The sequence below is a fragment of the Neofelis nebulosa genome, chromosome 8 (assembly GCF_028018385.1).
Source record: "Neofelis nebulosa isolate mNeoNeb1 chromosome 8, mNeoNeb1.pri, whole genome shotgun sequence".
NCBI classification, from domain to species: Eukaryota; Metazoa; Chordata; class Mammalia; order Carnivora; family Felidae; genus Neofelis; species Neofelis nebulosa.
In genome coordinates, this window is record NC_080789.1 from 104,029,933 (window position 1) to 104,044,000 (window position 14,068).

Sequence of the window (14,068 nt, forward strand, 5' to 3'; positions counted from 1 at the left end):
TGTTGTTTACAGAAACTCATTGCAAAATTAGTACAGATGTTCAGCACATACATGATGGTAAACAAACATGAAACATATATATTTAAACAGATAGCATGCAATCTTTGAAGAGAGTGAGTTAAGAAAACCTAAATGGTGTGCTTAATAACTGAGGCATGGAGAAGAGGAAGTTTGATAAGTGTGGAGCTGCGGTCCTCTCTGGAGGTCAGTGTCTTTGATTTGGTGTTTGGAAAATCTGAATGTACTTGCCAGGTGGTAAGAGTATACAGGAAAGACACAGCTTCATTTCTTTGGGTGCAGGTGAGGAATTTTTTTCTCCTCAGCATACAATCAGTGACTTCTAACTCAATCTCAATCTCACAGAACATGAAGGGGGAACCAGGGGTTCTGGAGATGTGAACATCATCAAATTCCCAGAGACCACCTCAGACCTAAAATGTTCTGTTTGGAGAAACCAACTTGGAAACAAGCTTGTGTTAAGCTCCATGTGACCAGAAACTGGCTGTGTCTTCCTTTGTCACCACTGGCACATAGTAGGCATAAGAACATTTTGTTAATGGTTGATTATTGGCATATGGGAAGGAGGAAGAAAGGAAGGGAGAAGGTTAAGGGATCTCTTTAGAAATGTTCTAATGTAGCTTCAGTGAGCAGGAATTTTTTTTAAACGAATGGTGTGGATTTCTGGAGTGCGGGTGATATTGTAAAGAAGGTTTTACACCACCACAATAGTGATCTCCAATACCCATGGTCTCAGACTTTTCTCCAGAAGGCCCCTTACATCTGCATGTGACTCTGCTCTCCCCTAATTCTTAGTTAAGGCTCATTTCTGAGAAAGTAGGGGACAGAAGCCCATGCCTCCTGCTGTCATGGAAAACTCCATCTGAATGTCAGGGAACCAGAGTCTTGAGGGCAGATGATTCATGTTGGGCCCAAAATAAGATTTAGTGAAATGATTGATATTTCTGTTCTTTTTCTGTCTCTCCTCATGTGAATCTTATAGCTGAGATGTAAGAATTATCACAAATACACAAATATGTGTATCCCAGACTACATAGAACAACGTAGGGAGCCACTTGCAAGATACATTTTAAGAGGGGCTGGTGAGGGCTCTTTCCTCCTCCACCTGCAGCACAGAGCTGCCACTGGCCAATACAGTGGCTTTGTAGAAGTTAGAAAAACCATTCTTTCCTTCGAGAAGATGGCAGCTCTGTGCCAGGGTACATGGCTTAGCGGATAGAGGGTAGAATGGGTTTATGGTGTCACCCACCCTGTTAGCTTCAAGTTCCTCGGTGAAAACAGTCTACACATTCCCAGATGAAAGCCTGTTGTCATGGAGTCCAAAGTTCCACCATTTGGATTCCATTCTTTATGACTGGATGAAAGTCGTGTTCCCTCCTTCATCGTGACCAGGGCTGCATCGACACCAGGCTCCTATCAGCCATCACTGCATTACTCTACCAGATGACAAGAATTCGGGGCAACAACATGGGAGGAGCCACCAGGCAGAGGCAGGAACTAGTGGAAGGCCCAAGGAGGAACAGACGGGCTTGTAGGAGGAACTTAGTGGCCCTGGGAGGCTGAAGTTCTGGGGCAGAGGGTGGGAATGGTAGGGTGAGACTGAAGGTTGGTCAGACCAGACCACATTCACCTATGTCCTTGTAATGGTTTTAACGTGGCTTATAGCAACTTTAAAATTACACGTGTAGCTTGCATTATATCTCTATTGGGCAGAAATAGAACTTACTCTCGACATTAATGCAGTGCCTAGCACCTAGCAGGTGCTCATATACAGGACTTGAGATGAAACTAAATGTACCACAATGACATGTCTAAGAACTGTGGCTGATACCCTTTCCTTCAGCAGTACTTCTTTCTGTAATTTTTGTTCTTTTATTTTTTTCCATTCTATTGAGATATAATTGACATGCATCCCTGGATAAGTTTAAGGTGTACAGTATAATGGTTTGACTTACCTCTATCGTGAATCTTGTTCTCCTTTGCAAAAATTCATACAGATACTTAGCATAAAAAATTAAGACAATGAGCCAAAAGGTACCCCTAGATACTTTTTCTGTAAATAAAAAATTCCCCACGTCCCTCTCCCTTATCTCCTTCTCTGGGATATGCCATAATTGCTCAAGTACAGTGAGATAGTTGGTTGTACAAGTAGAAAAGACAATTTATTAACTTTGGATCCTTTTTGTAGATGGTGAAGTTGATTCAGAATTCTAAATTGTTTAGGGGCACCTGGCTGGCTCAGTCAGCGGAACATGACTCTTGATCTCCGGATGGTGGGTTTCAGCTCGGTGTTGGGTGTAGAGACTACTTAAAAATAAAATGTTTTAAAAAAAAATTCTAAATTGTCCAAACTCTAAATCCTTTCTGAGGGCTTACCATGGATTCAAAGTCAATATCTATAGGAAATACAGCACAGAGCAGAGGAAGTAGTTAATGCCTTTTTGTTAAGTGAAATTGAATGAATAAAGCCTTGAGCCTGAGTTAAGAATGTGCTGGGAAATAGAGATTTGGAGAAAAATTTTAGGCTTTTTCCCCCCCTGAATTACCAGGGATATGAAATCTCGAATAAATTTCATCTGGAGTTCTCAGGAAGCTGGGACGACTAGTGGAATCAGGAATAAAGTTGTAACGTGACATGGGACGACCACTTCTCGTTCTCAGCTGTCTTACCCACAGTTCTGTCTTACCCGCATGCAGCTTTGGTGTGACTCAGCCCTGTGTCCCGGAGTGAGCCCTCCGTGACAGTGGGCCAGGTGAGAGATGGCACGTGCGGAAGGAGGTGGCTCCCAAAGAAGCTCCAGGGGCGGAGGTGCAGGTAGGAAGCAGGCGTAGACAGGTGCCAGAGGAGACTGTGGTTTTAGGGGAGTTTTTGTTTGTTTGCTTAATTACTTGTTAGAATGGATTTAGTTTCTCTCCCCAGAAGAGATACGGATTCAAGATGAATTTTAGATGTTTTTAGAACAAAAATGCTACTCAGTTGAATTTCTGTTTTTGCCATAGCCGAGCAACTGAGCTGGAGGAAAAGAAAGCACAAGTATCCCGCACCCAGACTGAAACTGTTTTTTGTTTTTTCCGTGTCACAGAGCCTTCATTCTGTTCCTGAGGAAGAAATAGTATCCTGAAGGAGTCCAGAAAAGTTGGACAATTAAGTAAATATTTTTGCTCAAAAAACATGCCATTTGGTGCCATTTTCCTTGATAAATTATCTTCTCCTTGTCAAAAAGGGACCAAAAAAATGTAACCCTTCTCCTGAGATAGAATCATAATGAACAGAAAGATACAATTGGGCTTTTATAGATGTTAAAGCATTTAAACATACTAGACCTTGAAGTAATTAAGCTTTTTTCCATCATATTTTTAACATTCCTGAAATGGAAAAAAAAAAAAAAACCAACCCAGCGCTCATGCTAACATCTCTTCTCTTTTTAAAAGAATGCTGTGTTGGGGCGTCTGGGTGGCTCAGTCGGTTAAGCGTCCGACTTCAGCTCAGGTCACTATCTCGCGGTCTGTGAGTTCAAGCCCCGCGTAGGGCTCTGGGCTGATGGCTCAGAGCCTGGAGCCTGTTTCAGATTCTGTGTCTCCCTCTCTCTGCCCCTCCCCCATTCATGCTCTGTCTCTCTCTGTCTCAAAAATAAACGTTAAAAAAAAAAAAAAGAATGCTGTGAAATTGAGGAAGGAAATGAGACGGTTTGTCCCTAATCGTCTTGCCTTAATAGTTGTAAAGGCCACACTTTTACAAAAGTATATTAGGCTATCTTGACTGGCTTCATGCAGAATTAACTTAATGGCCATGATACAAGACAACCTTCATGGAAAAACTGTGTCCACTGCTTTCCCCCTACTTACACAGTCGCTCAGAGCAGACACTTAGATAAACAACAACTGACCACAGAGGTAGCAATATGGCAGTAAGTCACATGTCTTGTGTGTTCACTCAATCTTGCTTATCATATGATTCATCCATTCATTCATTCAGTTTATATGTATTGAGTGCATTGTGCAGAGAGGAAATAGAAATAGCTTAGCCTGTAGGATCTGGAGCCAGCTTCCCAGTTGAAATGAGTTTTGATCAAGGTCTTAAAGTTAAAGGTGTGGCAGGAGGGCCATGCTGACAGAAGGAACACAGGTGTAAAGGCACAGGAGCATGAATGTTCAGGGAACAGCAGGAAACCCCATGTCAATGGAGTGTGGGACGCTTGGCAGTGGAAGTGGGGTGGATCTGAATTGCAAAAGATGTTGAAAGGCAGCCTGAGGAGTTTATGTTTCAATTTTTAGGGAGAAACTTGTCTGAAATGGATAGCCTGTTAATTTGGCTTTCCTTAATTTTATATTTCCCTGCTCTCTAAGCATAAAGCAATAAACGACAAGTGTAAAAAGAAAAGCAAACATAATAAGATGTAGCCAAACTCAAATACGAGAAAACAATATCTTTCTGGATCACTGCAGAGCAGTGAGAGTGGATGGAGCCATGGGCTTGTGGGGCTCCAAGTCCAAATCAGACAGCAGCAGGAAGAAGCCTAACTCCTTTGGGGGCAACCAGGACTGAGCCTCTATGCACAAGATGATGGTAGCAGACTAACTCCCTGGAGACAGGGTCTGACTCTCTCAGAAGATCTGGGGCCAGGGAAGGAAGATCTAAGACCCAACCTCCTAACTAGGAACTGATCCAGGTTCTGCGATGGACTCTGTAATACTCTCATTGTCACTGTGGGGCGGGAGCCCCTCGACATCACTATAAACTGGTGAAGGACCGAGAGTGCAGGGTCCTGGGTGAAAGCATCCACAAAACTTCTCAATTGGTGCAAGAGAGATCAAAACAAACAAAACAGAAATCCTCTCATGCAAAATGAGTCTGCAAACTTTCCAGAATGTATGTAGAAATGAGACAATCAACAAAATCAATCCGTAACTCCAGTGAAAAAACAATTTATGAAGCAATTTGACAAGAACTCACGTAAGATGATTAAAGATATTAAAAAGAAATTAGATACATTTACAACGAGCAAAAGTTGTGACAGATAACAGGGAGAAATTGAACTAGATAGATTTAGTATCAATAACCTTTGGTTACATCACAAACCGCCCCAAAACTCAGTGGCTCAAAAATCAAACCTGTGTTGTATCTTACGGTTTTGTGTTGAGTAGGCAGTTCTGATCTGAACTGGCTTAGCTGGAGCTGCATGGTCCAGGATGGCCTTATTTGCACACTTGGGGCCTCAGCTGGAGTCACTGGGACAGCTAGGTGGCCTCTTATTGTGCTTTCTCATCTTTTAGGAAGCCAGTCCTGGCTTCTGCGCACGGAGATAGCATTTTCCTGCAGCCAGAAAAAAGGACAAGCTCCAGTGTACAAGCTCTTCTCAAGCCCTTGTTTGAATTATATTTGCCAATGTCCCCTGGTCAAAGAGAGTCACAGAGCTAATCCCAGATTCAAGGATGGAGAAAGAGAATCCACTTTTTCATGAGGAGAACCTCAAAGTCACATTGCAAAGGGACATGCATGTAGGAATGGGATGAATTTGAGGCCATTTTGCAAATCACCACATGTAGGTATGCAAAAATGATCTGCTGAAAATCTTGGAACCTAAAAATATATTATTGAATGGAATAAGAAACTGAATAGGCAGGATAAATCCTTTGGGCACAGTTTAAGAGATCATTAGTAAATGAGAAGATAGTGCTGACAAATTCACCCAGATTTAGTACAATAAAACAAAGAAATACAAAATTTTAAAGAGAATAGTTAAAGGAATGGAAGATTAAATGAGATGTTGCAACACACATCTCTAATTTGAGTACCAGCAAAAGGAAAACTTGAAGGAGCAATGGAGAAGCCATTTTTTGAAAGAGAGTAGCTCAGAATTTTCCAGAATTAAAGGAAAGCATGAGAATTCAAATCAAAAGTGCACTTTGGGTATCTAGCAGGATAAAGATACATCTATATCACAGTGAAACTGTGTAACAAATTCAATAAAAGAAAAATCTTTAAAGTTACCAGAGAAGAAAAAATAGATTACTTGTGAAAGATTAACAATTAGACTGAAGTTGTGCCTTCAACTTTCCACCCGTAGCAATAGAAGCCAAGAAATATAGGAATCGTATCTTCAAAGTGCTAAGGGAAATTTATATTCAGCTGAGTCAAAATGCAGTATAAAATTTTAAAAATACAGTATAAAATAGAAACATTTCAGAAATGAAAAGGCTAAAATCTTGCCACCAACTAATCCTCACTAGCAGAACTTATTATGTTATATTTTGACAAGAAAATGGAAAAATAATTGAGTATACAGAAATTAATTAAATATGTTACTAAATATAGTGAATTACTGACAATAAAAGTAATACTTTTTATTTATAAAGCAGTGAAAGTAGAGTTCAAGAGAATAATAAAATGGAAGAGGAAGAAGTTTTATAGATGAATTTTATGTATTATCAGAATAAAAATATTGAAAAAAGTTTAAAAATATTGAAAAAGTTTAGATTTGTTAATTAAATTTTTTTTTCATGTTTATTTATTTTTGAGAGAGAAAGAGCGATAGAGCACAAGCAGGCGAGGGGCAGAGAGATAGAGGGAGACAGAATCGGAAGCAGGCTCCAGGTTCTGAGCTGTCAGCACAGAGCCCGACACAGGGTTTGAACTCACAAACCGTGAGATCATGACCTGAGCCAAAGTTGGACGCTCAACTGACTGAGTCACCCAGGCGCCCTTGAGATTTGTTATTTTTTTTAAAAAGTATATTATTGTTGACTGTTTAAGGATAAATATAATATTTTAAAGGATAGAAATGCATACCATAAGCAGAAGAAAAAGTAGTGGTAAAAGCTATCAATCTAAAAGCACATAGAAAAGGAAAAAGCAAATTTAAAAAAGACAAAAGAAGGATAATAATAATTCACACTACTTACAAATGAATTATACATATTTTCTGATCACTGTGTGATTAAGTTAGACACCTATAAGCCAGAGGGGAGGTTTTTTTTTTTGTTTTTTGTTTTTTTTTTTTTAATTATTTATTTTTGAGAGAGAGAGAGAGACAAAGCGTGAGAGCAGGGGGCGGGGGGCAGAGAGGGAGACCTAGAATCCAAAGCAGGCTCCAGGCTCTGAGCTGTCAGCACAGAGTCCGACGCAGGGGTCAAATCCGCGAAACGGAAGATTATGACTTGAGCTGAAGCTGGCCACTTAACTGACTGAGCCACCCAGGTGCCCAGGTGTTTTGTTCTTTTTTGTTTTTTGTTTTTTTGATTTTTTTGAGTTTATTTAGAGAGAGAGAGAGAGAGAGAGAGAGAGAGAGAGAGAACACAAGCAGGGAGGAGCAGAGAGAAGGAGAGACAGAACCCCAAACAGGCTCTGCACCATCAGCAGAGCCCAATGAGGAGCTTCAACGCACAAACCCTGAGATCATGACCTGAGCTGAGATCAAGAGTCAGATGCTTAACTGACTGAACTCCCTAGGAATCCCCCCAGGGTTTTTTTTTTTTTTTTTTTAAGTTAAAAACAAACAAAGGAACAAACATGTTTGGGAGCTTAAAAATGCTCTCCTAAATAGTTTTTGGGTTCAAGAGGAAATCACAGTGGAAAGTCTAAAATATTTTAAACTAAATAAAAATGAAAGGGTCACATATAAACGTAAGATGCAGCTAGAGTGAAATTAAAAGGTATAATTTTGTACATAGAGCTACATAATGGTACATATTCAGTCCCTTCAAACCCATTGCCTAGATCCTTTTTTTTCATAATCATTAAGGGATTTGTATTTAATTTTCATGAATTGTTTTGTGTGATATTCTTTATTCTGATTCTGAACTTTTCATCAGGGCTATGTAAAAAAAAAGGTAAAATTAGAACCTACAATTAATTTATAAAAAGAAAGATGAAAATTACATGAATGTACAATCAATTCAACTCAGAAAAAGCCTAGAAACACCAGAAGGAAGGAGATAATAAAGCTAAAAGAGAGATCAATAAATTAGAAAACAAACTGTATCAAAAGATCAATGAGTAAGATTGGATTTTTTGAATAAAAGAAAAATATTTAGCAAGGCTACCCAAGAAAAAAAGGCATAAATAAACAATATTGAGAAGTACAACAGAAAAGAACGAAAAAAGAACATACGCATACCACATTAAGATATGGAGTAAACAAACCATGGGGAGAAAATAGATAAATGTATGCAAATAAACTTGAAAATTCAGATGAAAAGGTTGAAGTTTATTTTTACAATGGGAGAAGGGGAGAATAAATACTGGATGAAGTCAACAACCTTGGCCATATGTTCTAGTCCTAGTTTGTTAAGGTTTAAAAAAAAATCACAAGTCTGTGACAAATTCTTTTTTTTTAATTTTTTAAATGTTTGTTTAATTTTGAAGGAGAGAGAGACAGAGCATGAGCAGGGGAAGAGCAGAGAGAGGGCAAGACACAGAATCCAAAGCAGGATCCAGGCTCTGAGCTGTCAGCACAGAGCCTGACACGGGGCTCGAACTCACAAACCATGAGATCATGACCTGGCTGAAGTCAGATGCTTAATTGACTGAGCTACACAGGCGCCCCATGTCTGTGATAAATTATATTAAATATTTTTCTTCACCTATTGGGAAAAGCTTTTCCACCTTTCCCATGAAGATGGTGGAATGTGAAAGTAGAAACCAGAATCTCTCAGACTGCGATGCGCTCGCTGTGTGCCATTTGAATGGACTACCTCTGGACACCTTGAATGTGAGAAATACATTTCTATCTTGTTTAATCCACTGCTATTTAGACCTGGAGTCATGCCACACTGAGACCTAAGATATAAAACTTCATAAGGATTCCTATCAGAGTCAAGAGGAGCCAGGACTGCTTACTGTAACTGCTCCTTCTCAATACTTTACTGAAAGCCTAAGTAATACAATAAGATAAAGAAAATAGGTAATAGACACAAGAATTTAAAATCAAAAGGAAAACTGTCCCTACTTGCAGATGATATGATAGTATGAGATTTTCTAGACAAACTTTTGGGAATTAATAAAAGTGATCACGAAGGCTGGATATAAGACCAACAAACAAGTCAGTAGCCTACCTCATCATCAGTAGCAGATAATAAGAAATATAATTTTTAAAATGTTTTATTCACAAAAATGTAAGAAGTGTCTGTGGCAAAAATTAGGAAATAATACTGAAGGAAATGGAAAAAAAAATGCCTGTTACATTCATCAGGATGCTTTCACATGCTAGTAACAGATACCCAACCAAAAATGTCTTAAATCAGAGAATGTTTATTATTTTGCATAAGAAGTCCAGCATAAGCAGGTCCAGGGTTGTTTAATTCTGCCACTCAAGATGTCATCAAACACTCAAGCTCTTTCCATCTTTATGCTGTGTCCTCTCCAGCAAGGCTTTTATCCTCAGATTTGTCTTCTCAGGGTTGCAGATTAGATGTCCTAACTCTAGTCTGTGTGCAAAGTCTTCCTCACATAGCCCTGTTCTGAAGGACGTAGAAGTATCTCTTCACACATCCATTATTATCAAACCTTTCTCATAAATCTTCACCTTATGCCCCACTGCCCAGGAGGACGTCCTGAGGTCATGCCTGCCAGTAAGGGAGCTGGGAGAGCATCTCCTGTCTGCAGCCTCTATCATGGGGCTTGTTGTTCTACCAACAAGAAAGGCATGGGGTAGGGCATGTCGCTAATGAGTAGGTGACCAGCATACCCTGCCACACCTGGATAAATGGATGGAAGGACTCAATATCATTAGCTTGTCAGCTTTTCCCCCCAATTTAAATCCATGATTTCAGTGCAGTGACAACCAAAATTAAAATGAGGGTTTTTTTTTTCAAGGACCTTGAAAAACTCATACTAAAATTAATATGGAAGAACAAAGGGCCAAGAATAGCTAAGACAATTTTGGAGGGAAAAACATTAGAGGCGCTTGTCCTGTCAAAACATCCTATCAAGTCACAATAATTAAGCTGGAATTGCTTTGGGGTTCCTGGGTGTCTCAGTGGGTTAAGAGTCCGACTCTTGATTTCAGCTCAGGTCATGGTCTCACAGTTGTGGGATCGAGCCCTGCATCAGGCTCAATGAGGAGCATGGAGCCTGCTTGGGATTCTCTCTCTCTCTTTCCTTTCTCTCTCTATCCCTCTCCCACTCATACTCTCTCTGACTGTCTCAAAAATAAATACACTTTAAAACATTAATTTAAAAAAAGATGGAATTGCTTCGACATAGAAACCTAGACCAATAGAAGATAGAGAGCCCAGACATAAGCCTGACTATTTAAAAATCTGATACGTGAAAGAGGTGGCATTATTTCATCAGTGTTTCTCAAACAGCAGCATTAAAACCTTATTGGTCCCTTTGATAAAAATTAAAATCCCATGCACTCATCTGCACTCTCAAAATAATATGCTCTCCCAAAAAGATTGAGGGCTATAGTATTGCCTATATATCACTACCAAGCAGGAAATGTATTTATGAGCCAAGAGCTTTAATTTTTCTTTTCAAATAATGTCTGATGCTTTGAACCATGCTTCATTTCCTGCTAAGATTCCAAAATGTCCCCTCCCAACTGGGTTAGGAGTCACTGTGGGAGACAACGGGAAACTAGAGATATCTAAACAGGGGGCTGACATGGTTGGATCTGCATTCTAGAGACATCGTTGAGTAACAGGAGGATGGCATGGAAAAAGAAAAATAACATATAATCTTACCCGAATGGGTTTTTAAAATCTAGCAGCCTAGCTATGAAATACACACAGTGTAAAGGAGAAAAGACCCTCCTATGGGAGCCCATAAAAGACCGCCCAGGGACTCACACCAGAGGAGTGACATCTTATCGTGGAAAGTACCAGGGAACAGGAGCTGGAGGATTGGGCTGTGTCACTTGAGCACTTTAGGCCTCAATTTTCTCGTTTTTCAATGTGGGAGAATGATAACACCTACTTCGCAAAGCTGTTACAAGAATGAAATTACAAGGTGTATATGAAAAACACATTGTTGACTGTAAACTGCTATCTAGATGAGAACCAATACAGAGCACAAAGATGTATATTGTATCTCTGAGCTACAGTGCTCACCCTGGCAGTAAAATTAATGACATCGACTTCTGTCCTCCTTACCTGCCATAAATTCTTCATGCAAGCAAGGTCACCGAAGGGCAGTTTTGTTACTTAGAAAGCAACACCAAACCTTCCAGTTGGAAGAAATCTTTGAGGTTATTATTTCTGCCTCCCACGCCATGGAGGAATCCGGTCCACAAATTCCTGCCCCGGGTGGCCATCCTGCCTCAGCTTGAGCATTTCCCATGGTGGCCATTGGTAGGCAGCAGGAATCGTGATAGATGGAGCTGTGATCAGACTCCCCCCAACCTGTTTCCACTCTCTTCATTCAACCTCTGGAGCAACACAGCACTAATTCTCTCTCTCTCCCCTGTGACAGCTCTTCAAGGATTTGAAGACAACTTTCAGGGTTCTCTCAGTCTGCCCTTCCCTGGGACAAACATTCTCATTTTCTAACTGCCCCTCTCATGACAAGGTTTCCAAGAGCCTTCTCTTAATTTGCTGCCCACCCTGAGTTGCTCACTGCTTTGTCGGTATCCCCTTTAAAATCTGGTGTCATCTCCCTGCCACACCTCTAAAAAGAAACAGCTTAAATGAGTCAATGTAAACAATGTAAACAACCTAAATGAGTCAATGTAAACAGATTAAGGCATATCTATATGATAATAGAATGTGTAACTATTAAAGCTGTGTTTTTAAAGGATATATAATGAGTTGGGGAGATAATTCAGGATACGACGTTACTTTTTAAAACCATATAAAACTACATAAGCCACAGTTTTATTTATTTTGGGAGAGAGAGGGAGAGGTGGGGGCTGGGGGGGGGGGAGGGACAATGCAATCCTGGGGGAAGGGGCAGAGGGAAAGAGAATCCCAAGCAGGCTCCATGCTGTCAGCTCAGAAGCTGACGTGGGGCTCGAACTCACAAACCATGAGATCATGACTTGAGCCGAAATCAACAGTAGGACACTTAACCGCCTGAGCCACCCTGGTGCCCGTACGTTTTCCCCTTTTTAAAACTTTCTCCCCTTTGCCTCCTCCTTACACTAAAAAAGATCTGAAGGATGCATACCAAAATGAAATCAGTAGTGATCCTCAACTGATGAGAGAACTAGATTGCTTTCATGTTCTTTTTTTACCTCTCTACATTTCTAAGTTTCTAATGATTATATTTTGATTTTATAACTAAAAAAAAAAAAATGACAAAGGCCCACAAAGCTTAATATGAAGGAGAAACCCAGTGCCTAGGGCAAACCCTGAGACCCTGAGGGAAGTGGCCCAATGGCATGCTCATGACTGGTGGGGGGCAGGGGAGCGCCCTATGCTTCCCTCTCTGTTGCCTGATGAACATTAGTCTTTTGTAGCCATGTCAGAACTTTTGGCTTATGTTGAGCTTTTTGAGCTCAAGTCCTCAAGACTTCTTTACATTAACTATTGTCAACAGTTTTAATAACTGAGTTGTTGTTTTCTTTAAATCAAAATGAAAAACTTTCATTCCTCTCCCCCCCCCCCCATTAAATTCCACTGTGTTTGTTTTGGCTCCTTGTTCAGGCAGACCATATCCTGTTTCTGTCATGCAGCATATTATTTATATTTCATTTTGTGTCAGCCCATATTTACATGTTGGCATATAGTGCATGTCACTGAAAGATTTTCAACGGAACCGGTCCCAAACAGGGACCAGAGGCATCTTGTTGTATCTACCTCTCCTTGGGTGACTTCGCTCAATCGTGCAATGCTTTCTGGATGCCGTGGTTTGCCTGGTTGTACCTTCACTCAACTGGAAAGCATCTGGTCCTTATCTATTCGTCTTACCATGAGAAACTTTGTCAAAAGCCCTGCTGAAAGATTCGCTCCCTCTGGAATAATCCGGTGAGTTTTGGTAACCTTTCAAAAAAAATGTAAAAAATATGAAATGATGTCAGTATGATGTGGTTTATTCTGCATGAATTTGTACTGGCTTCTTGAGAATACCACTTCCTTTTTGATGTGATTATAATCTCACTCTTTAATAACCCAGGTTAGGGTTTGCTGGGATCAAAATTAAACTGAACAGTGCAGACTTTCCCGAACCTACGTAGTCTCCCTTTTCACAACTAGGACAGCTGCCCATCACTATTTCTTTGGCATCCCTCCAGAGATTCCTGAAAGATTACTGACAATGGTTCTGTGATTAAATCTACAAGCTGTTTCAGTCCCCAGGCATGTAATTTGTCAGGGCCTGGAGACCTGAGCTTATTTAGAGAGGCCAGGTATTTATTTTCTAAGGAGCTTCGCACCTAGGGCTGCAATTTCCTCTTCACCATGTTTATACTCTTTCCAGCTTAAAGATCCTCTTGGAGATAGGATGGAAGCTAAGTAGGAGTTGAGTAACTCTGCTTCGTATCTCTCACCTGCTAGCATTACATCCTCTGTCCTAAGCACTGGACCTGTCCTTCCCTAGTCTTCCTGAGCAGAACATATTTGCATAAAGCCCTTTCTGCTGTTCCTGAGCACTTTTTGCAAGTCTCAGCTCCTTCTGAGCCCCTGACTTGCTAACGTGGTGGCTACAAGCAAGTGACACTCTGCTTTTCTGCTCTGATTCTGTGCCCCTCCCTCCCACTTTTGTAAAGGCTTTTTGAAAACCTAAGGAGTGCTGTGGAGTTTTCTCTTCTGGCTGTGCCGGGGTCCCCTTTGCGGCTGGACATCGTGTTTTCTGAATTTGATTTAATTTGGGGAAGAATGTTTCTTTAATACATCCTCTGTCCTCCTGTCCTTTAAAAATAAAACACAATAAAATAAAGCGAAACAGAGTAACAACCAAAAAGTTCCTCTTCAGGTTTGCTTCCTATCACAGATGCAAATGAGGTCTGGTAAACAACTGGTGTACTTTTAGGCTCATCATGTTCAATTTGCCTAGAAAAATGTATGACAAATGATAAAAAATGTTGCTTAACTTGCTTCAAATAAGAATGTGGAGGAGCTGTTCTTTCCAGTTTATTGTGCAATGCGAAAGAGGGGAGAGGGCAGAGAATAA

General features: G+C 40.4%; 1 protein-coding gene and 1 long non-coding RNA gene across 2 annotated transcripts in view; both read left to right on the top strand.

The window, feature by feature from the left end:
• The first annotated feature begins 1,803 nt into the window (after positions 1–1,803).
• LOC131484068 (uncharacterized) lies at positions 1,804–3,191 on the top strand. Its single transcript, XR_009247998.1, has 2 exons — positions 1,804–2,771; positions 3,102–3,191. It is a non-coding gene; the product is annotated as an uncharacterized LOC131484068 (long non-coding RNA).
• A 9,637-nt stretch (positions 3,192–12,828) lies between these two features.
• Positions 12,829–14,068, top strand: part of PARP11 (poly(ADP-ribose) polymerase family member 11) — a 68,685-nt gene continuing 67,445 nt past the window's right edge. The window contains exon 1 of the mRNA XM_058743989.1: positions 12,829–12,924. The gene's annotated coding sequence lies outside the window, so the exon portion shown is untranslated. The remainder of the gene's footprint in view (positions 12,925–14,068) is intronic.